The sequence below is a fragment of the Malaya genurostris genome, chromosome 1 (assembly GCF_030247185.1).
Source record: "Malaya genurostris strain Urasoe2022 chromosome 1, Malgen_1.1, whole genome shotgun sequence".
NCBI classification, from domain to species: domain Eukaryota; kingdom Metazoa; phylum Arthropoda; class Insecta; order Diptera; family Culicidae; genus Malaya; species Malaya genurostris.
In genome coordinates this window covers 155771510-155794664 of record NC_080570.1, presented here as the reverse complement: position 1 = coordinate 155794664, position 23155 = coordinate 155771510, and the positions used below count along the sequence as shown (strand labels likewise).

The 23155-nt window shown below is 39.7% G+C and overlaps 1 protein-coding gene across 3 annotated transcripts in view; it reads right to left on the bottom strand.

The window, feature by feature from the left end:
• Positions 1 to 20149, bottom strand: part of LOC131426308 (low-density lipoprotein receptor-related protein 2) — a 115834-nt gene extending 95685 nt beyond the window's left edge. The window contains exon 1 of one of the 3 annotated variants that reach the window (XM_058588938.1): positions 18988 to 20149. The gene's annotated coding sequence lies outside the window, so the exon portion shown is untranslated. The remainder of the gene's footprint in view (positions 1 to 18987) is intronic. The other 2 variants (XM_058588940.1, XM_058588941.1) reach the window with 2 other exon arrangements.
• Between the last annotated feature and the right edge of the window lie 3006 nt (positions 20150 to 23155).

Sequence of the window (23155 nt, the reverse complement as noted above, 5' to 3'; positions counted from 1 at the left end):
GTCATATTCGAACGATTATGTTGCCAAAAACGAACCGTGCTAAAATTGGTCCGAGGCAAAATGTCATGAAAAATAATGCTGTTCACAGTCTTTTTGGTACTTAGAAACTATTGTATGTAACAGTATAAAAAATCGTGTTTTACGTTGCTCCCAAGCCTTTCTTTGCCATACAGCGCTCAGAACTTCTACTGCTGGAATATGGGGGAAAAGTCGCTTAAAAATGGACGGATTTTAACAATCTATGGCTTGTTGGGTAGCTATTACCGTGCGGAATCTAAGTCTGAGAACATATTCTGTTTTCAAGGTCAATTGTGACAGATACCGTCAAAAAACTGAAAATTTTGACATAAAACTTCGTATAACTCAAAAAGTAAACATCCGATCTCAAAACCATTCAATAGCGTTCTGGGTGACGGGGAGACCTTTCATTTGCGACTAGTTTGATCAAAATCGGTCCAGCCATCTCTGAGATCTCGACCTCTTAGTTGACAACACACATACAGACACACACACATACACACACAGACATTTGCTCAGTTCGTCGAGCTGAATCGATTGGTATATGACATTCGGCCCTCCGGGCCTCGGAAAATTTTTCGAAAGTTTGAGCGAATTCTATACCTATTTTTTATATATATAAAAAAAGGTAAAACCGTGCGAAATGCAATCAGGAAGTTCGGTGAGGATAAACCGAAAACGGGTCGAAAAAAAGGTCCTGCTAAAACTCAGTTGGATAAACGTATACTGAAAGCGTTCGATCAAAAGAAGTAGGTTTCAGTTCGGGATGTAGCCAAAAAAGTGGGCACTTTGAAGTCAAATGTTCTTCGTGCTAAAGAACGTTTGAATCTTCGAACCTATAAGAAGCAGAAACAACCAAAACGTAGTCCGAAACAAGAAGCATCGATCAGGCCGAGGGTTCGAAAGCTGTACAATACGATTCTTGCTGGAAATTTGAACTGCATTGTCATGGACGACGAAACCTACGTGAAACTCGATTACAAATCCTTGCCGGGACCACAATATTATACGGTGCGAGAAGGGCAAGTGTTAAACCAGTCCGAGACATCGATTGAAGTCGAAAAATTTGGTAAGAAAGCTATGGTCTGGCAAGCAATTTGTAGCTGCGGTAAGATTTCGAAACCCTTCATCACCACTGCTTCAATGAACAGCGAAATATACATCGAGGAATGTTTACAAAACCGACTTCTACCCATGATTCGAAGCCACAAGGATCCTGTTGTCTTCTGGCCAGATCTTGCTTCTTGCCACCACTCGAAATCAACGGTAGAATGGTATACTACCAAAAATGTCACTTTCGTTCCAAAAGACATGAATCCACCAAATTTCCCACAACTTCGACCAATTGAGGAATTTTGGGCATTAACGAAGGCACATCTTAGGAAACATGTCTCGGCAGCCGAAACCATTCAACAGTTTGAAAAAGATTGGAAAAAAGTGTCAAAACTTGTCGCCAAGAAGTCTGTACGGAAATTAATGAGGAACGTTCGCAAGAAGGTGCGCCAGCTAGTCTACAATGGCTAAGTAGCAAATGTTGAGAATAATATTCTGTTGTTGTAGTCTAATATTATCAGTTTGAATATCTAATACTTGTGAATTATTTACAGCGAAATCAAAGTGCGTCCATACTTTCTGGGACAGTCTTTAATTTAAATAAATTTAGATGAATTATTTTAAGCTCATAACTTCTACCTTAGTGCACATTATGCGGAAATCTATACATCAATGGTAAGCTAAAGTCCCTAGCTAACAACTGATTTAGAAACTAAGTTGATTCATTTGATTGAAAAAACTTTATTATCAATTTAGTAAAGTGATAAATTTTGGCCATTTCAAAACAGGTGTTCGGTTACTGGCACCCCAAGAAATTTAGAAAAAATATGAATAAGAAATGCAATTATTCAAAGGAAAACCGGAATTTATTCTTTTCGGTGGCGTTTTGGACAAAAGTCTTCATTGTCTGATTGTGACTTCGCCTTGGCTCTCTTGCTTGAATATTTGGATGGTGTCGCCTTTGGAGTTAATTTGGCCGGTATTCCACTTTTTTTTCTCAGCCGGAGCATCTGCTGTATGAGCAGCTAGATGTTTGTCTCGACAGCAGCCTGCATGTCACTAACAATTTTTCACGACTTGTCGAAAAACATGGGGTGCCGGTAACCGAAATCGGTAGACATTTTGAAAATGACAAAAAAAAATTTTTTTTTGTTGCGAAAATGTTGATAGCATCCGGTATTAAATCACGAAATAGATTGATTTCACTTCATAAATATTTAATCTACTCACCTTTCCGATTGATGCTCTTCAATTTATGATACTATAAAAAATGTCAGAATAAACGTTTGTGCTGACTTTCACGCAGTTAAAATTTGTTTTGAACGCAGCAAAAAGTACAAGTGTCTGTTTGCTTCGGTATTCGGTACAAAAAGAAGGTGCTGTTATTACACACACATGACATTTGTCGGAATAATGCTATCTGTTTTCTGTCAAAAGTTGCGGTGGAGTGCCGGCAACCGAACACCTTCCCCTACAATAAAACAAAATGATCAAATTCATTGGGAACTTTCACGGAAAAAGAACTTTTCTAACTGAAACGAAGCGAAAAAAAATTCCAAGAATCAGTCGCAATGGAACTTTCTATTACGATGCTATGCACGGGTCTGTACAAGCTTATGTCGTTTTCGCTTGAGAAAACTGAAACTGACTGTGTTGGTTTCGCACTTAGCACCGAAGGTTTGCGCAAACCTGATACAAAAACCAGGTTCGAAACTGACTCTATTTTCAGTTCAACAACGTTAAAACTAGGTTTGTTCGAAGCTAGCTTCAAACAAACGGTTTGACAGCAGTTAGGGTGGAAACTGGGTTAGGTTTGGCATCAAGCGAAAACGACATTAGTAAATTTCACAAAACAGCAATCTGATACAAATCGCGACCGTTTTACTCTTGACCTGTTCGCTTGACGTGTACAATCCTAGAGAAAAGTGGTTTCTTGTTTCGACCTACTACTAACGACCAGCCCTCCCTGAGGTTCCATAGACGACCGATTAACTTGGTCTGCCTCGCCAAATTGGTCTTCCTGGTTTCGATTGGCGAAATTCTAGATTGGCCATGGATAAGCAAGCCTTCCTCGATTTTTGAGCAAGTTCATTAACACTGAAAAACAACGCGCGAGAGCGAGAAGAAAGCCGGCTCCGTAGTGGTTCGTACAGCTTTTTTCAACTTTTCTACTGATTACGGAAACTTGCTGTGAAATGGCGCAACGGCGGTCGCGGTACGTCACGAAATGCAAAAGAAACCATAAACGGAAAAACGAACGATAAGATAAACTGTTCCTCCGTCCAGCATCGGGTGATGACGGTTCAACTTTTTTTTTTGCGTGGGTCAGCTGTCCGGACCCCACCTTCCGATTGGACTGGAAATGGCGAAGAATGTCGGTCTCTCCATTAGTTAAACCGCTTTCACTCTCTTATGTTGCCGCCGGTGTGGCGCGGCTTGATGGAAGAAGCAAAACAAAAAAAAAATAAAAATATTCAAATTCATTCGTTCGGTTTCGAGCTACCAAAATCCTAGCTCACATTACTAAACTCTTCGTAAACGGGGCTTCAGACGGACTGATAGGCGCAAAGTGATCCTTCTTTGTCTCTCCGGTCGCTGGCCAAAGTCACTGCCCGAACCGAAGTATCGCGTAACACTCGAATTGGAGAATTAGAAATTTTTCACATTTTTACCTTTCGTTTACGCCACTTTTCACACGCCCGTTGTGGAGCATTCGTACGTATCTTCGTTGCTAACAACAACAACACTGCATTGCATGACGTTTCCCTGGGTGATCACCACGAACACCATCGCACCGCCATGGCCTACCTGGACGCGAACTCTGAACGAACGACCGATGAATGGTTTCGTTTTATGGCTGAGGCAGCTCCATGTTTTCAAGTGAAAACTGGTTCCTTGTTGGTTTTTGCGCTGTCGCTGACTTGGCAGCTCTCTTGTCCGTTCAACCGTTGACCGACTCGACTCGACTTTCTCGCTCGACCGACCGATCGGCCAAAGCCGTTTTCGTGCCGGCTCGGGTGTGTAATCTAAACAGATCTACATACGTAGTGTCAGCCAACTACGGAGGGGCTTTAGAAAATATTTTCGGTTGCGAAAATTCCCGGTCCTAAAGCCGGACAGAAAGAAATGATGGACTAGAAAAATATGGTGCTATTTCCTTCATTACAATCGTATTTTGTAATTAAAAATCATTGAAATTTGCTCGATAGGTCACAATTCCGGGTAGTTAAGAGGATTCCGACATGGACTCCATTCGCGTTATACCATTCCAAAACATTTCTGACGTAGTGACAAGATGCCAAATCAAACCAGAAGCGGCATGGCAACGTAGGAATGATAGCAATCGCTTTTTCAGGCAGTCTCCACGGTATATTTCCTTGTTTACCATTTTGATAGTGATAAAACTTTGGCTGACTCGACCACAGCTTCATATTGCCTGCCAAACAAAATATTTCCGTTGCATGGCAGTATAAAGACATTCCACGCAGAAAAACTTCGTCAAATATTCGCGATACAATTTGCGAGCTCGGATCTTGGCCGTCACATTCTGTTTATTATGACGGTGGTGTTCAGTTTTTACCTTGAGCGACTTCATACCTTGCGGATACTTAAAAATATGCACGAAAGATGAAGAATTTTTTTTCTAACTCGAAAACGACCCGAAAAATATAGTCTCTTCTACAATATTTGCTTCAACTTCGCCTTCTTCAGGTGGTTCCTGAGATCCGTTTTTGTTCCGCTCCTAGTCTTCCTGGTTGTTTTCAAACGAGTATGGACAGATTTAGGAACGTTACGGACATTCCTTGAAGAAAAATTAAGCTTTTCTGCAAGATATTCGACTGACAGATCCATCCAATCATTGCGACCGCACACAATTGCTTTTCTTTCGACACCATTTTCGATTTAAAAGTTTGTACCATCACTATTGTTTTTCTACAATGAACAATACGTTCATCAGTCTGCGAAATATCTCACGCGTTGATGAAGTATTTTAAGAGATATACGTATTCAAGAGATATACGATTTTGTCGCGAACTAGCCTTATTTGAGATTGAATATTGATTCATGCCCCAGCAATCAGCTTCCACAAATTATAGTATCCTATACTTCCTAGATCATACGTTCTTTGCGCGCAGCAAGTTGATTCTATCTCCACATGATTTTTCCGCTGCGTTCGACAAAATCAAACATCACATAGCAGTCTCTTCTTTGAGTAGACTGGGATTCAGCGGTTCATTCCCGAATTGGCTTAAATTTTATCTAACAGGCCGCGATATGATAGTAAAATTAGAAGACTATGCTACTTCTTCACCATCCGGAGCTCCTCAAGGAAGTCATCTTGGACCGTTCATATTTTTACTTTATATCAACGATTTAATTTTTCCGAACGTATGAAACTATCTTTTGCTGATGACTTTAAACTATTTCCTGTTATTGAATCCAATACAATTGATACAGAGTTCTTACAGGAAGAATTGGATGATTTAACAAATCAGTGTTATATCAATAGAAGAGTTTTGAATGCCTCCAAATATACCGTCATCTCTTTTAGTCGCGAATAATATTCAGTCAAGTTTGACTATAAAAGTTCAGTAACTATTCTTGAATGCCGATCGTCTGTAAAAGATTTGGGTTTCCTTCTAGACTCTAACACATCACTCCATAAATCGTGTGACTAAACAAGAAAACCACTTTTTTATAAAAAAATTGATCGCTTGCCTCAAAATAACACTTCACAATCAGCAATTGCTTCTTCATTTGAGTTGAATTTCTTACAGGCGAGAATTTTTTCTTTGAGATCAGAAAATATCCAGTAATTACTGGGGACCAGATCTGAACTTTACGGTGGATGAGGAAGCAATTCGAAATGTAATTCGTTACATTTAGACATTGTAACCATCGACTTGGGAATCGGTGCATTTTCTTGGTGAAACAGTGTTTTCTCCTTCGACATATGAGATCGTTTTTACTCGTTTTTTGCATTCAAATTTTCTAAAAACGCTTATTAGTATTCACTTTTTATTGTTCCTTTATCGAAATCATCGATGAAGGTTATACCTTGTGTATCCCAAAGTACCGAGGCCATAACCTTCCAGTTGTGCCTATGGACGCTTCGGACGTGCTTCATCGGTTGCAGTCCATGCAAATAATAACTGTTTTGATTCCGTAGTGAGCAGATGGATCCATGTTTCATCCATTGGCACATATCGACGCAGAAAAAACTGATTTATCTAAACAAGAAAAAAACACCTTTTTTACCCATCACTACAAAAGAGCAACAGACAGAGAGAAATGTCGAAAATGCATGAAACAGCGAAAATTGAAAATATTGCGAAAAAGTATCACCCAGAGGAAGGACGTTTTTTTGGTCAGAAATCGATCTTACTTATCAATGTCGACGCTTGTCTAACTTCTCGATGTCGTGCTTGTAGAAAGATTTATCTTTTACCACAAAATAGGCTTCACATTCAGCAATTGCTTTCCCATTTGAGTTGAATTTCTTACCGACGAGCATTTTTTCTATAGGTTGAAGTCACTGGGGTCACTTCTGGACTGTAAGGAGGATGAGGAAATAATTAAAAGTGTTCGTTTAGTTTAACCATCGTGTGTTTTTATTCCGACATATGATATGTCGTTTTTCGTTGATTTTAGCGTTCAAACAATCCAAAAATTCACTATTTATTCTTTTTTTCTCAAGATTTTTTATTAATATTATTCCATGTGCATCCCAAAATACTGAAACTATACCTTCCCAGCTGACTTCTGCGGCTTTTTGGACGATTTGGACGTGCTTCATCGGCTGCAATTCACTTAGATGATAACTGGTTTGATTCCGGAGTGAACTGATGGATCCATGTTTCATCCATTGGCATATATCGATGCAAAAAAACTGATTTATCTAAACAAGAAAAACATTTTTTTTCAAAACATCACTACTAATGAGCATCCGAGAGAGAGAAAAGTTTAAAATGCATGAAACAGTGAAAATTGAAAAGATTGACAAAAAGTATCGCCCAGAGGAAGGGCATTTTTGCCAAAAATCGATTTTGTTTATCAATGTCGACGCTTGATCTCGATGTCGTGCTTGTAGAAGGATTTGTCTTTTACCACAAAATAGGCTTCACATTCAGCAATTGCTTTTCAATTTGAGTTGAATTTCTTACCAACGAGCATTTTTTCTATAGGTTGAAGTCACTGGGGTCACTTCTGGACTGTAAGGAGGATGAGGAAATAATTAAAAGTGTTCGTTTAGTTTAACCATCGTGTGTTTTTATTCCGACATATGATATGTCGTTTTTCGTTGATTTTAGCGTTCAAACAATCCAACAATTCACTATTTATTCTTTTTTTCTCAAGATTTTTTATTAATATTATTCCATGTGCATCCCAAAATACTGAAACTATACCTTCCCAGCTGACTTCTGCGGCTTTTTGGACGATTTGGACGTGCTTCATCGGCTGCAATTCACTTAGATGATAACTGGTTTGATTCCGGAGTGAACTGATGGATCCATGTTTCATCCATTGGCAAATATCGATGCAAAAAAACTGATTTATCTAAACAAGAAAAACATTTTTTTTCAAAACATCACTACTAATGAGCATCCGAGAGAGAGAGAAAAGTTTAAAATGCATGAAACAGTGAAAATTGAAAAGATTGACAAAAAGTATCGCCCAGAGGAAGGGCTTTTTTGCCAAAAATCGATTTTGTTTATCAATGTCGACGCTTGTCTAACATCTCGATGTCGTGCTTGTAGAAGGATTTGTCTTTTACCAGAAAATAGGCTTCACATTCAGCAATTGCTTTTCAATTTGAGTTCAATTCCTACCGACGAGCAATCTTTCTAAATCACTGGGGGCCACTTCTGGAGTGTACGGAGGATGAGGAAGTAATTAAAAGTGTAATTCGTTCAGTTTAACCATCGTCTTCGGTAAACTGTCGTTTTTTTTCTTTACATATGAGGTCGTTTTTCGTTGATTTTTGCGCTCAAACAATTCAACAATTCGCTATTGATCCTTTTTTTCTTTTTCAAGATTTTTAATGAAAATTATTCCATGTGCATCCTGAAACATAGAAGCCATACCTTCCCAGCTGACTGCTGCGCCTTTTTGGATGCTTCGGACGCGCTTAATCGGTTGCAGTTCACTCAGATGATGATTGTTTTGATCCGGCGGAGTGAATTGATGGATCCATGTTTCATCGATTGTCACATATCGACGCAAAAAAATCTGATTTATCACTTGTAAACAAGGGCCAAACATATCTCGCTCTGAATCTTCAAAACGTTGACTATGAGCTTTCTCATAGTCGAATGTTCATGCATAATTGTAAACACACTGCCTTCTTATATCTTTACAGCCTCAGCTATTTCATGCAATTTCAATATGACCAATTTGTGAACTTTTTTGATGTTTTATGAAGCAATGGACGAGCAGAACGTTCACCATCATCTGTGTCTGAACGCTCATGTTTACATTCAGCAAACCAATAACGAATGGTTCTTTTTAATGAAGTAGAGACCGAATAATACTTTTGAATCCACTGCTGAGCCTGTACAGTAATTTTTTCATAAAGAAGCAATGATAAATTAACACATGAAACAACACTAACTACATCAAATGACTATTCGTACTATTATTGCAACATAATTTGGATTTAGTCGTATAGAAAATAGAGCACTTTTTAGAAATCATGAGTTTGCAATGATCGGAATCGGAGATTCACAATTTAGTTTTTTAATATCAATTACCACCGAGGAACGCGTCATTTAGGCCAATTTGTTCTGTTCTGACAGCAATCATTAACTGTATGCTTTTTTTCCCCATCTCCTCTCCGCTTACCTAATCAGATAGCTTACGAGCCAAATTATCACGCTTGCCATTGTTCGGATTCGAATATTGTAAGTAGTAATTATTTGCATATTTATTCCCGCCATTTACCTAATCATCATCAAGCGCAAACGACCGGCAGTCGAATCGCAGGCAGGCAGAGCACAGAAGTTCCCCCGTGTAGTCACGGTAGGTTCCAAGAATTAAATTCCACCATTAGGTAAAGTAGCATAGGATTGATTTATAATTTATTCATCGATATATTTCCATGGCGACGGACACCAGTTTCATGATAGAACGGTGTCGATATTGTTAGATAGCTATCGGAACCGGTCCAAACCGGTTCCCGGAGCTCAGAGGGAGACTACTGTAAGGCTCAAACTCCATTGGCGAGATCATCATGATCAGCACTTTTAAGAGCAACAGTTGAGGTTAGATTTCTACGATTGGCTTCTTCCTCAAATGCAAAATGTTTTAATGGCCTGAGATGATTTTGCGCATTAGTACGGTATGAGAAGAAATAACCACTTTGAATAATAGGCTTAGTAGGCCGCGAAGAATCAAACGAAAAAAAAAACAAAATTCGAATCATTTCAAACATTTTTGTCATTGTAGCTTGAAATTCGGTCCGAAATTTGCCGATCATTTGAATAATCAGATTGTAACAGCTTCAATGCCGGGTGTTAATCAGTATGGCGGACAGATAAATTAAGATGGAACAATCGCTTGAATCTTCTAACTTATCCCGATTGAGCACGCGTGCGCGGCTCATCCGAGTAGGCGAGAGTAGAACTTTAGACCGGTTGCTGGGAACCGGTCCGGGTATAAAACAATAACATTAATTTGGAAGAAGAAAAAAACGCAAACTCCAACCAACCGAACAAGTCGAGGCGCAATTGTGAAAGCTTAGCCTAGTTGCTGCTCGTTTTCTTCTGGCCGAAGGGGACCGCAATGAGTCATGTTGTTTTTATTACATTTATTTTTTGCATTTGGTAATGTGACACGTTGAACCGGCCGACTTGTATCAGACAGTACGTGCGTACGTTTGCCGTCGCCATTTCCAGTGTCATTTCGTGACGGAATGCAGATTTTGATGATCGTTCGGTGATTGAAACTGTATTAACCTTCTAACTAAATTTTCTAGAACATTACAATCAGACTTTTGCTAAATCAACCGCGTGGTGCAATTTTTTTCGATACAATTTGTTTTTGTTCTGAAAAATCGATTCCACGTCTCGAGAAGAATCGCACAAAACGCCGGGAAATATCCGAAAGGTAGGCAATCGGGTGCCGTGTGAATTGAAGCCAAGGGACGTCGTTTTTTTCTTCGGATTGTTACTCATCGAAGGTTGTTCTAAATATTCATGGTCTTCAGGTGATTCTCTGTATACGGTGGAACCATATGAGCTACTGCAAGTGAAAGAATTACCGGGGAGGTTTACCGACGACAATCGATGCGTTTGAGTCGAGCATTCCAAGAAAAACGTCCAAAATACACGACAAACTAATTTTTCAACATAACGATACTCGCCTACACGCTGCCTAACCGGTTAAACATACTTAGAATCGCTCAAATGGGAGGTCCTACCCTACCAGCCCTACAACCCGGACATTGCTCTTTCCGATTACTATTTGTTCCGGTAAATGTAGGCTAGTCTAGCTGACCAGCACTTCTTCGATTATTTTTTGATAAGAGTTTCAAACAATTGTCAGAAAAAAAATGAAATGAAAGGTGCCAGAAAAAATCAAATGAAAGGTCTTGTGGTTCCATACTAATTTTCTGAATATTATTTGGATCCGACTTCCGATTCCGAAAATATGGGGTGTGTAGAAAATTGTTAAAATAAGTGCACCAACTATTCGCGGAGATGGCTAAACCGATTTTGACAAACTTAGATTCAAATGAAAGGTCTTGGGATTCTATGCAACATTCCTGAATTTTGTTTGGATCTGACTTCCGGTTCCGATAGTGTAAAAATTCCAATTACAAGCTACTTACTCTCTTTTCTCAGAGATGGCGTAACCGATTTTCACAAACTTAGATTTACGCTCTTATGGTTCTATACAAAACTTATGAATTTCATTGGGATCCGACTTCCGGTTCCGGGATTGTAGGGTAAAGTGTGTTGAAAGTTTTATACCATCACTTAAGGGGACCAAACAAAACACGTAAAAAATTTTTAAATCGGCTAAAAAACAACTTTAATCGGTAGTCATTATCAGCAGTCGATCAAAAAAAACCGTTTCCGGCTATCCTGGTTCCCGGTTGCGGTTGGTCATATTTTCCCAAATGGATACCACTCTCTTTTCTCAGCCATGGTTTGACGGATTTTCACAAACTTGGATTCAAATAAAAGGGTTTGTAGGCCCATGCGGAATCTCTGATTTTCAACCGGATTCCGGATTCATTCAAAAAGACGAAACGAAGAAGGTAGTCAGTATCAGTAGACGACCAATCAAAACAATTTCGGTTATTCTTTAGAGAATAAAAAAAAATATTTTGAAGAATACCACAGTATTTCATATGATAACATGATTGACATGAGGAAGGCATTATTACACCACTAGGTGGATTAAAACAGGTTATAATTATGTAATCCTCTTCCACCTGATCTATATCGATCCAAATGGAGTTTCGGTAGAATGGAAAAAAGCCCTCTTCCAAATCATCAAATGCACGTAAAAATCCATAATATTAACGAACAATCGCAAGCCATATGGATCAGTAAACTTCTTTGCGGTTCTCATAATGAAACCGATCGATCGCACAACAAGAAATGGACTGCTGCGTTTTGGTGGAATGACAAAAGAAATGTCCCTCATAAACAAAGAAAATAGTAACGGTCCGATGATGCTTCCTCGATTTATTGCTGAAGTTGTACGACTCGACATTTCCTAGCTTCGCTAATAGAGCTCGGTCTCTAAATTTAAGCCAGTGAGAAAAACTAGGTGATGCTCCTAGACGTTCTAGTTTCGCAAGTAAGAGTGTATAATCTGTACGGTCGAACGCGGGTCCATCTTCTTTGCGATTGCCATTAACAAAAGACCAAAATCTCTTCGGATTTCGTTTCAAGTTGGATTGAGTTTCATCAAATTTTTTTATCATTATTTGGGTCTCCATTTAAGCCTTCTACTGCATTCTGGAAAGAGGCTAATTGCAGTTGACTAAAATCAATTTATACTACACGGAAAACCATTAAACGTAGACAAGACACAGTTTCAATGGCCGCATGAATCGTGTTGTGCTGTTTTATCCTTTAACTAAGTTTTAAGATGAGTCTTGATCTATTTTATTGCAACTGGTCCAATACGATCTATTCAAATCGGTTCATATAACGTAGAAAACTGGATTTATTCGCAATCGTTTAGTGCGAATTTTGCACTGCTAAAAGTGCACAAAACTAATTAAATTATTCTAAATTTGCACTAAATTGATGATTGCTATCTACGATTTGCAAAGAATCGTTGTCCACTTTTCGTTTTATTTTGTTCCAATGCAAACGACCAGCAGCAGGATAACGCAATCGAGCTTCGTTGAAGGGAAACTGGCTCAGCGAACGTCCCGCAATTGATTCAATACTGAACTGAATTCTTGATACTGGAACTGAGCTCTGGATCTGAACCCACCTGAATGATGCACTTGCTTTACTCTTTCTTACTTCTTCAGGCAACTGCGCAGGGTAAAATGTTTGCCTTTCTCATACAGAAAGGCCATACAATCACTGTGAAAACCGACTTTTGAACCGAGGCCCGAAGGGTGCGAATTCCATATACCATTCGACTCAGCTCGACGAACTGAGAAAATGTCTGTGTGTGTGACAAATAATGTCAATCGATTTTCTCAGAGATGGCTGAACCGATTTTCACTAATTCAAATTCAAATGAAAGACCTTACGGTCCCATAGATAGCTATCGAATTTTATCTTTATCCGACTTCCGGTTCCGGAATTACAAGGCAATATGTGCAAATCCATGAGAAAATGCGCACTAAATTTTCTCGGAAATTTCTCAACCGATTTTTGCAAACTAAGATGCAAATAAAAGGTCTTGAAATTCATTAAAAAGTCCTCGAAAAGTTTATCCAGATCCGGCTTTCGTTTCCGGTATTACAGAACGATTAGTGAAAATTTTCAATTTCATGAGTATTTTTTCACAAGCGATGGCGAAACGAGGTGCACATTTTTATAAAACCCACTGCTAAATTCATCTAGTTGGCAGATCTTGTTAGTTAGTGGATAAATAAACCTACTTTGGGACTACTAATCCCCGGTTTCCACTTCCGGAAGCACCGGTAATAGCGAATGAAAGCTCCAAAACCGGAACTTACTTCGATTTCTTAGCAACGGTTAAACTGATTTTCACAAATCATGATTCAAATTAAAGCTCTCAGTATCTTTAAAGATACTGTGCAATTTCATCCAGATCCGAATGAGTATCCGAACTTTCAAACAGTCATAAAAAATGATGCAAATCGGTACGTGCTGGTAAGGATGAAGAAAACGCCACCGCCTAGCACACAGCGTGCTTAGTTCAATTTTGTATAACGTGCAGGGTTGCCACATTTAAATCTATATTAACTTGACATAACTTTTTACAAATTGAAAAGGTGATGGTAGTTTATACCAGAGAAAGTTTTTGATTTTATTCAAGTTTGAAAAAAAAATCTCAACAGAATCTTCTAGTGATCTTTCCGAAAATATAGGTAATATGAGAAAGGCATCATTACACCACTAGGTGTTTTTTTTTCTTTGATACTCGTTGATACCAAATATTTCAGAAAACTTGAATTTTGAATTGTTTGTGATTATGTCATACAACTAAAATTGATGATCATATTTCCGATGGCACGTAGCAAAATTTATGTTGATACGTCCTATACAACAAGAGATATTCACGATCTAAAACTCATCACTCTCTGAGGGTAATTTTTTATAATGTCGCCCCAAAGTAAAATAAGTCGTATATAATGACAAAAATATCACAGTAATGAGTAATATGAGAAAGGCTTTATCACACCACTAGGTGAAGTAAAACAGATACTTTTTCGCTGTTATTGGCAGCACTGTTTGCTGACATTCATGTCGAGTATCGAATTATAAGAAAGTCATTAGTGTCTGAGAAGGGCATTTTTTTTTGAGACGTCAGAACAAACAATGCCCAACATAGCTCAACAAAAAAGTGCGATTATCGAATCGCTGCGGAAACTGTGAACGCTGCAGAATGCTAGCAAAAACAACAACATTTGATTGGTGCAAAATGATTATAAAAGACTGACAATGTGTTGAAGACGAAAGTGGTGAAGCTATAAACTTCAAGAGGCGTTTATGGGAGAATTATGGTCTAACAGTGACTGGTTTTTGCACCACGATAATGTGCTGTCTCTCCATTCCACAACCACCGTACTCGGCTGATTTGGCTCCGTGTAACTTCTGGCTGTTCTTCAAATTTTAAAGGTCACTTCGGGGAACGCGTTTTGAGTCGATTGAAGAAACAAGAGCCGAATCATAGAAGGCGCTGAATTATATAAAGACTTTTTATTTTACAACCATATTTTACGCAATTTTCAAACACAGAAATATATCATTTAACTCTGTCAATCAAGCATCTTTGACAAAATAATGAAATTTTGTGTCGAAACCTCTGATCGTTATCAGTCAGACCTTAAAACAGCAGTTTTTGGTAACCTTCATAATTCTTCAAACCCCATCAAATAAATCGAATAACTTAACTAAACCTTGTTCGAGTACTCAGTCAGGAATATCGAATCAGAAAGAAAATACGTCTGGCTTGAACGAGCTTCAGACAACTAATGAGAAAAATTTTATTTGTTACTAATAACTAACATATTGCTACGACACAATTAGTTTCCATGGCATGTTGTTATCTTTGCTCTTCTAGAGTTGATCGTGGCAACGTGGTTCAACACTCCTCCTCAACATCGGTCGAATGGATTCCAATAGCTTCACGAAACTGACGTAATTTAATTGCTCCTAGCGGTTTAGTCAAAATATCTGCTTCCATATGCTCCGTGGAACAATAACGCATTTGAACAATTCTATTTTCGACTAAGTCCTTCACAAAACAATATTTGATAGCAATATGCTTCGATTTTCGAGATACCCTATCTGCAACTGTGAGTGCGATGCAACTTTGGTTGTCCTCATTCACTTGTATTGGTAACCTTAATTCTATTTTCAAATCCTCCAGCAATTTACGAAGCCATTGTAGTTCCTGCATACATTCCGCCAAAGCAATATATTCTGCCTCTGTGCTTGAAAGTGCAACACTATTCTGCTTCCTGCATCCCCAACTCACAAGACCATCACCAAACTTTAAAATGTAACCAGTGTTTGATTTACGATCTCCTACTTCACCAGCCCAGTCAGCATCGACGAAACATTTTACTTCTAGCTGCTTACTGTCTCCTAGATTTAGCCCGTGATTAATTGTGCCTTTGAGATAGCGAAGCACCTTTTTAGCCTCATTCCAATCTGCTACTGTTGGGTTTGATACACGTCTTCCAAGAATCGAAGTTGCTATAGAAATATCCGGACGTGTGTTTATGGCTATATACAACAAAGCTCCAATAAGGCTTTCATACACATCCTTCTCCGAAAAAGTGTCGCTATCCTCCTCCTTTTGTTGTATAAAGCCACTTGCCATAGGAACTTTAGATATTTTGCATTTCTCCATTTTGAATCGCACGAGAAGTTTCGAAATGTAAGACGACTGACTTAGCATATACTGGTCTACATGTTTTCTTACGTGAATCCCCAGGAAAAACTTTAATTCTCCTAGTTCCACAATTCTGAGTTTTCTTCTTAGAACTCCTACTAGCGCTTTATATTCATCCTCGAGATGACATACCACAATTATATCATCGACGTAAATTAACATGTACGTAAGGCGTCCTTCAATTTGTCGCGTGTAGAGACAGGGATCTGCATTCGACCGTTGGAAACCAATATCCTGTAGTACATTATTTATATGCTGGTTCCAGACACGAGCGCCCTGCTTTAGACCATATAAACTCCGTTTTAGCCGACAAACTGTCTCTTGATCATTACAACCGTATCCTGGAGGCTGCTTCATATAAATCTCCTCCTTAAGCTCTCCATATAAATACGCTGTTTTGATGTCCATGTGTCTCACACACATATGTTTTCTTCTGGCCAACACTAGCACTGTCCGAAAGGTTGCTTGTTTTACTACTGGAGCAAACACCTGATCATAGTCACTTCCATACTTCTGGGAAAAACCTTGAGCAACTAATCTGGCTTTAAATCGTACTGTCTTCCCAGTTTCGTCCTCCTTACATTTGTAGACCCACTTACATCCGATAGCTTTACGGTCCAGGGGTAGCTTGGTGAATTCCCACGATCCGTTTTCCCGATGTGAAGCCATTTCTTCTTCCATTGCCAGCTTCCATTTGTCACGGTCAGGACTTTCGATAGCCTCGGCAAAAGTTTTTGGCTCTACGTGTGATAGGGCCAATCCAATGGTACCGAATCTCTGTGGTGGAATACCGAAGTTTGGTCTACTGGATCGTCGCGTAATCTCAGGTAAATGTTCGTGATCATCCACAACTTCTGATTGATGATTGTCATTTTCTCCCTGTTCGGTGATTAATCGATCTTCCAACTGAACAGCTACTTCTGAGTCAGCTACCGCCTCAATTTCCACATCTCCAGTTGTTTCCCTACATGATTTGTCGTCTTCAAGTTCCAAGAACCGTACATCACGACTGATAACGACATTTCCAGTCTTCGTATCGAGCAATCTGTACGCTTTGTTCTCTGATGAGTAGCCAACAAAGGTCATTTTTATCGCTTTTTTATCAAACTTTTTACGTTTTTGAGCTGGTGTCCAAACAAACGCTTCACAACCAAAAATCCGTAAATGTTTCATGTCAGGCTTTTTGCCAAACCATATCTCGAACGGCGTTGTCGTAATAGCTGTAGAAGGTAATCTGTTTTGCAAATAAGTTGATGTATTTATTGCTTCTGCCCAAAATCGTCTGGGTAGACCAGCATCCAATAACATGCACAATCCCATCTCGTTCAAAGATCTATTTTTTCTTTCAGCTACTCCGTTCTGCTGAGGAGAGTATCCAGCGGTATATTCAGGTTTAATTCCTTCTTCTTTGTAAAATTCGCGCAAACTTTTACTGCTGTACTCACCACCTCTGTCCGAACGAATAATTTTCGGTTTCTTTCCGAATTGGGTTTTTGTAAATCGTACGTAATCTTTAATTCTTTGTTTAACTTCGCATTTTTCTCTCAAAAAATAAACCACCGTATATCTGCTATGGTCATCTATCATGGTCATATAATACCTACAACCACCAGGAGTCTCCGTCATTGGTCCGCAAACGTCGCTATGAACTATGTCGAGAATTTCTCTTGATGTCTTCTCGGCTACTTGAGGAAATGATGGACGGGACATTTTTCCTTCGATACAGCATTTGCACGTAATTCGAAGTCTACAGCTTGATACATTAATACCGGACGCCAATCCCTTCCGTTCAATGACATCAAGAACATTCGGATCGCGATGGCCAAGTCGTCGGTGCCATACGTGCTGACAATCGGTATTGTGTTGTTTGTTGTTCACGACGAGAGAACGTCCGTCTGCGACATTCAACCAGTAGAGACCACCAATTCGATCAGCAGTTGCAATCACCTTTTTATTATATATTAATTTACAGCCCTTCGAATTGAAATCTGCTTTAACACCTTTTTCTGCCAATTTTGCTACTGATATCAAGTTAGTCTCGAGCTCAGGAGCAAAAATAACGCCTGTTAAAGTGATGGTCACTTTTTCTTCGCTACTTATTAAGCACTCAATCACACAGTCGCCGATACCTTCCGTTCGTAGGGTTTTACCATCCGCCGACGATATAACTGGTCTTGCACTGTTGTCCAACCGTACGAATGCATTACGATCTTTCACTAAATGAGACGTAGCACCTGAATCAATTATCCATGACTTTGCATTTGGTTGATTTGAACATACTAAAAACGTGAACGACTCCTTTTGGTCGTTTTCGCGCACTGTTTTTACCTTTTCTTTAGGTTTTTTCTTTTCATTTTTTCCTGCAGAATTTCTTTCCGCCAAAAACAGCTTACATTCTCGCTTCCGGTGCCCCGGTTTTCCACAAAAATAGCAGCTAATTACCTTCTGATTGTTACTAATCTTCAGTGCCAGTTCTTCCATACCACCACCTCTTTGCTTTGCTTGTTTCTCGGCCTCGTCCATGAGCTTGATTTTCACCATTTCGAGAGTCAATTCATCCTCGTTCCGAGCTTCCAATGCTGTCGTCAAAGGGTTGAAAGAATCTGGAAGTCCACGTAGTATAAGTGCCACCTTTAGACACTCCTTCATTTCAAATCCGGAGTTCTCAAGCCTAGCATACTGTTTTTCTATATCAGCTAGGTATAACTCCATGTTGCCTCCAATCCGGTAATTCTGGTTGGTAATAAGCCTGAGCAGCGTAACTTTTTGTCCCAAACTAGTTTTATTGTGATGCTGTTGTAATGCATCCCACGTCGTCTTGGCTGTCGGTTTGTTCCGAATAATAGCGTATTGGCTCTCATCCACTGTTAATTGAATTGTCGCCAGCGCCTTTTCATCACCTTCTGTCCAAGCAGCAGTCAATGGATTCGGGGGAACTCCTGGATCGATGAACTTCCAAATCTGCTCCCTTCGCAATAAAGCTTGTACAGAGAACGACCATGCTGAATAATTGGAGTTATTCAGCTTCGGCAATTTTCCCCACTCCATCTTGAGCTTCACGACTTTTACGGTTTTTCAGAAAACGATTAGATCTTCAATCTTCTATATTTGATCCTCCTGTACTGGTACTGGGCCCATAACCTGTTCGAGTACTCAGTCAGGAATATCGAATCAGAAAGAAAATACGTCTGGCTTGAACGAGCTTCAGACAACTAATGAGAAAAATTTTATTTGTTACTAATAACTAACATATTGCTACGACACAATTAGTTTCCATGGCATGTTGTTATCGTTGCTCTTCTAGAGTTGATCGTGGCAACGTGGTTCAACAAACCTAAGCCTATGGATTACCGTGTACTGCTCGTATCACTTCTTCCAGCTACGGAGCGGTGTTGTTCTGCGACACCACGAATGCGGACGACAGCCGTGAACCGTTAATTGACGATCCGATCGGGTGCCGTGTCTACGGGCAAGGGTTGAACAAATTGCAACACTAGCGAACACACACACTCACACAGTCCGTTGACGATATATTCCTGTTTCGTTCGCTCGACACCGACACGGACGACGACGACGACGACGACGACAACGAAGACGTCTTCAACAGAATTTATCCATTTAGATAGCAAACTCCGATCTTCTATGGCGCTGTGTCTGCGGCTTTCGCCTCTGCCGTGTGTGTGTTTTTTGCTCCACCACCGTTCACAGGGTGCACATACACGCCGAGACACACATACAGCGGCGGGTGGCGGTCGAAGTAAAAAAGAAAAAAAAACAACAACCCGTGTCGCACCACACACACCTGAACCCACCAATCTCTTTTCCCTTTTTGCGTCACTTCAACGATGATCATCCACGCGATCACGCCCGAGAGAGTGCACTTCTTCGTGATTACTTTTTTTTTCTTTTCCGCTTATAGCTGATTTTGTTCCACCTTTTTTTTCTTTTTCTTTTTTTGCTTGGTAACCCCTTCCACACTCTATTGGTCTCTTCTTTGCGGGTTAATTGCACGAATCACTTCTCACTTTTCACGTCACAAGATTTGAATGTAAATCGAGTGATGGAATGAAAGCAGGAAAACAAAGCAGGCGCAGAGGAAAAAAAATACACTGCAAACAACGACAATTGCGAAAAAAAAGATATTTATCTCGACTCTTCCGTTTGTCACCGTGCAATCGCGATAGTAATCTCTCTATCCAACGTGTATTTGGGTAATACTACTACCAACGGTAGCAACCGAATTAACAACAGTACTAATGTATGTACTTTGGATATGCACCTCACTTCACTTCACGTCACCCACGTTTTGGGCACACCGCGCACTGTTGTTTTTCAGCGTGCGGCGGGTGTCGGAGGAAACAACGAACGAGACGGCAAATGGTTGCAAAACAGCACAGAACAACTTCGTCCGTGTGTCTTCCGGCTGCCACGGTCTCCACACAACAGGTAAAAAAAAATCAACAAAACTTACTGCAAGGGAACAACTGAAAAAAACACAACCGTCTCCGCTACGCTCTCGTGAGCGACTGAACGATCAAGTCATATCGAATCGAACCGGAATGCCCATAGCCACAATTGGGAATCGTAATAAGATAATCGTATTTAAAATCACACAACTCAACCGCGGATGAATGATGAGAGTGTTGGGGGGGCTCTTTCGCTGGAATGGAACCGACGGTCACTCAAACACTCTCGCGCACGGCCTACTGCGGAGCGAATTGAACTGAGTGAGTGATAGAGAACGGAGCGAGAGAGAGAAAATATTTCATTCATCCAACTTCCAAGATGTTGTAAACGGATCTCATGACCGGGTTCGTCACTTGGTAAGACCGTCGTACGGGAAAGTCTTTTGAGCATTTTGCGTGGGAAATGCACAGATTGCGATCCGGAAACGGATTCCCGGCGATGTATGGCATAGTATGCAAAAACAAAAGTGGAGCTGGTAGTTAGTTTGCAGTGCTCTGTAAAAGATGGCGCCACTCAAACATTTCGGGCATCAATCCATAACACTATTTGGGAACATTTCTCTAATATGAAAAAAAGGCGAAGGCTTAAAGCCTGCCTACGTTAAATTTCGTTTATTTTCACTTATATGACAGCTTTCCTCATTGTTTCCAGGTACAACGTCTTTGCATTCAGTACGTTTTTTTATTCATTCAAGTACGTTTTCATAAGTACGCGCTCTTGCCAAGAAACTAAAACTACAGAAAAGAATCGTGTTTTGTGTTTGAAAAGGTGGGGGTCGTCATTGAGAAAAATCTCAATCTTCTTGTGCGGAATGTGGTTCGCAATGTTCGAAAGTCAAAAACATACGTGCAACAAGCGAAGCCGAGGCAAAGATTGAAGGCGTACAAAATGAAAAAGATGACCAAACGGGCTGACAATTTAACTGCCTTTATACAGATTTTGTTTTGCCAAATTTTCTTGCACCTTTTTGGACGACAGAACTTATGGCCTCGAAGACTTTAAACAGCTTTCGGATCAGGTTTTTTATACCACAGGGCCAAGGAACGCCGTTGCAAAGCGTTTCCGGACAAAGATGATGTTTTCAAAAAAAGTATTCGATTTGACAGGCTATATGTAGTTGTGGTCGGAAATCTTCAAGTATCCTTTCTACCGGCACTGTCTACCAGCCCCGGTCTCCCCTACGTATTCGAAGACTTTAAATAACTTCCAGATTTTGTTTTTTATACCGCAATGCGAAGAAATGCCATTGTCGAGCATTTTGGTAGAAAACCTAAAGGTTTATGAATCAGAAAGTATGAGATGAGATAGAATGTATGAGAAAACGACGTAGCATTCGTGAGTTGATTTCGAAGGCGACTGCTTTGAATAAAGTATCGTGAACCTGTTATTTCGGGGTTTGGCTTAAAGCAGTTTTTGTGCTATGGGCACATACCCTATTTCATTGTTCGTTGCGTTTCGTCTTCAACTCGTCAGTGCAATGCAATTATAATTGAACTACTTAGTGCAAGCCTATACAGTACGATCTAAATCGCTAAGCAGACGAAAAGTAAACGCTATTCACGAAACATTTTTTTTTAGATTTTATATTTATGTTTCCCGGTTTCAGAAGTATCACAAAAAGTGGTCAAAAACTTCAAAAACGGAGCTTGCTTCATTTTCTCAGAGACGCCTTAGCCGATTTTTTGCAAACTTAGACTCAAATCAAAGGTCTTACAGTCCACTAAGGTCGTGAACCATCTGGTGAATTATTTTAACTTTTAGTTAAAATTTGACAGTCAAGCAATTATTTTGTCGTGAATACGACTTACTTTACTATGGGGTGCCTTTTCAAAATTAGCCATATGGAAGAATGGGCAGAACTTAATCGTGAATATCTCGACTTGTATTAATGGTAGCAACATAATTCTTTCACCATTTCATCAAAAATATGATCAGGAATTTAGGATAATATTTTGAACAGTGTGAGATAACCACAAACAACTCAAAAATTAAGTTTTCTCAAAATTTCAAAATAATGCGGAAAACTCTTTACTTTCGCTTGGGTTTTTCGCGCAAGGACGACGATTTTGAGGTAGTCAGGTACATATCTTCAACTGAATGCGTATAAAAGGGGAACCGTGGTGAAAATCGATCATTTCTATTCGTGCGTTCGATGGGAGCAGACGTCGTGGAGTTAAACCTTCAACCAGCAGCGACGGAGAGGGCGCCTTTTGCGTGGTTAAAACCTCAAACGCTCAGGTAGCAACTTTCATTCGCTTGCTGGCCTTCAAGGCGAGCAGACTGCCATCGCGAGAGTTAAACCATCAACCAGCAGCGACGGAGAGGGCGCCTTTTGCGTGGTTAAAACCTCAAACGCTCAGGTAGCAACTTTCATTCGCTTGCTGGCCTTCAAGGCAAGCAGACTGCCATCGCGGGAGTTAAACCATCAGCGACGGAGAGAGCACCTGCCATCATTTGGTTTTCGGTAGTCATAACGAGAAGTTCAATTTTCAGATTGTAGTTCCGCAATATAGGTTTAGAATTCAGAGCCTGCGTGCTGAAACTGGATTCTGGAACTGTATTCCGGAACTAATTTGAGTTTCGAAATTGCAATTCTAGAATTGAAACTGGATTCTGAGTCTGTTATTGGTTCTAAATTTAGTTCTTGAACTCAGGATCCAGTTCTTTATTCCAGACTTCTTCTATTCGGTTCTTTTTAGAACCATAATAATACTCCTAAAGAATTATGCGGAAATTTACTTTACTGTACTCTATAAAACCCATTCTGGTAGTCATGGCGAAAAATCGTCTTCATGTTTTAGAGCTTAGTTCTGGAATATGGGTTTAGAATTCAGAGTCTGCGTGCTGAACTAACTCAAATCGTCACCATTTTTTTTTATTATAAAGAACTATACTGCTTATTTCATAGTATTTAAGTGCGTTTCAGAATGTTTAATGTAACTAATCTGTAATTTAGTCTAGGCGCATCGTTTAAATTTCTAGTAATGAAAGAGGGGAAAGTTGCACAATTCAAACAATCGATGAACTACCAATTCGAATTCGGCAGCATAAA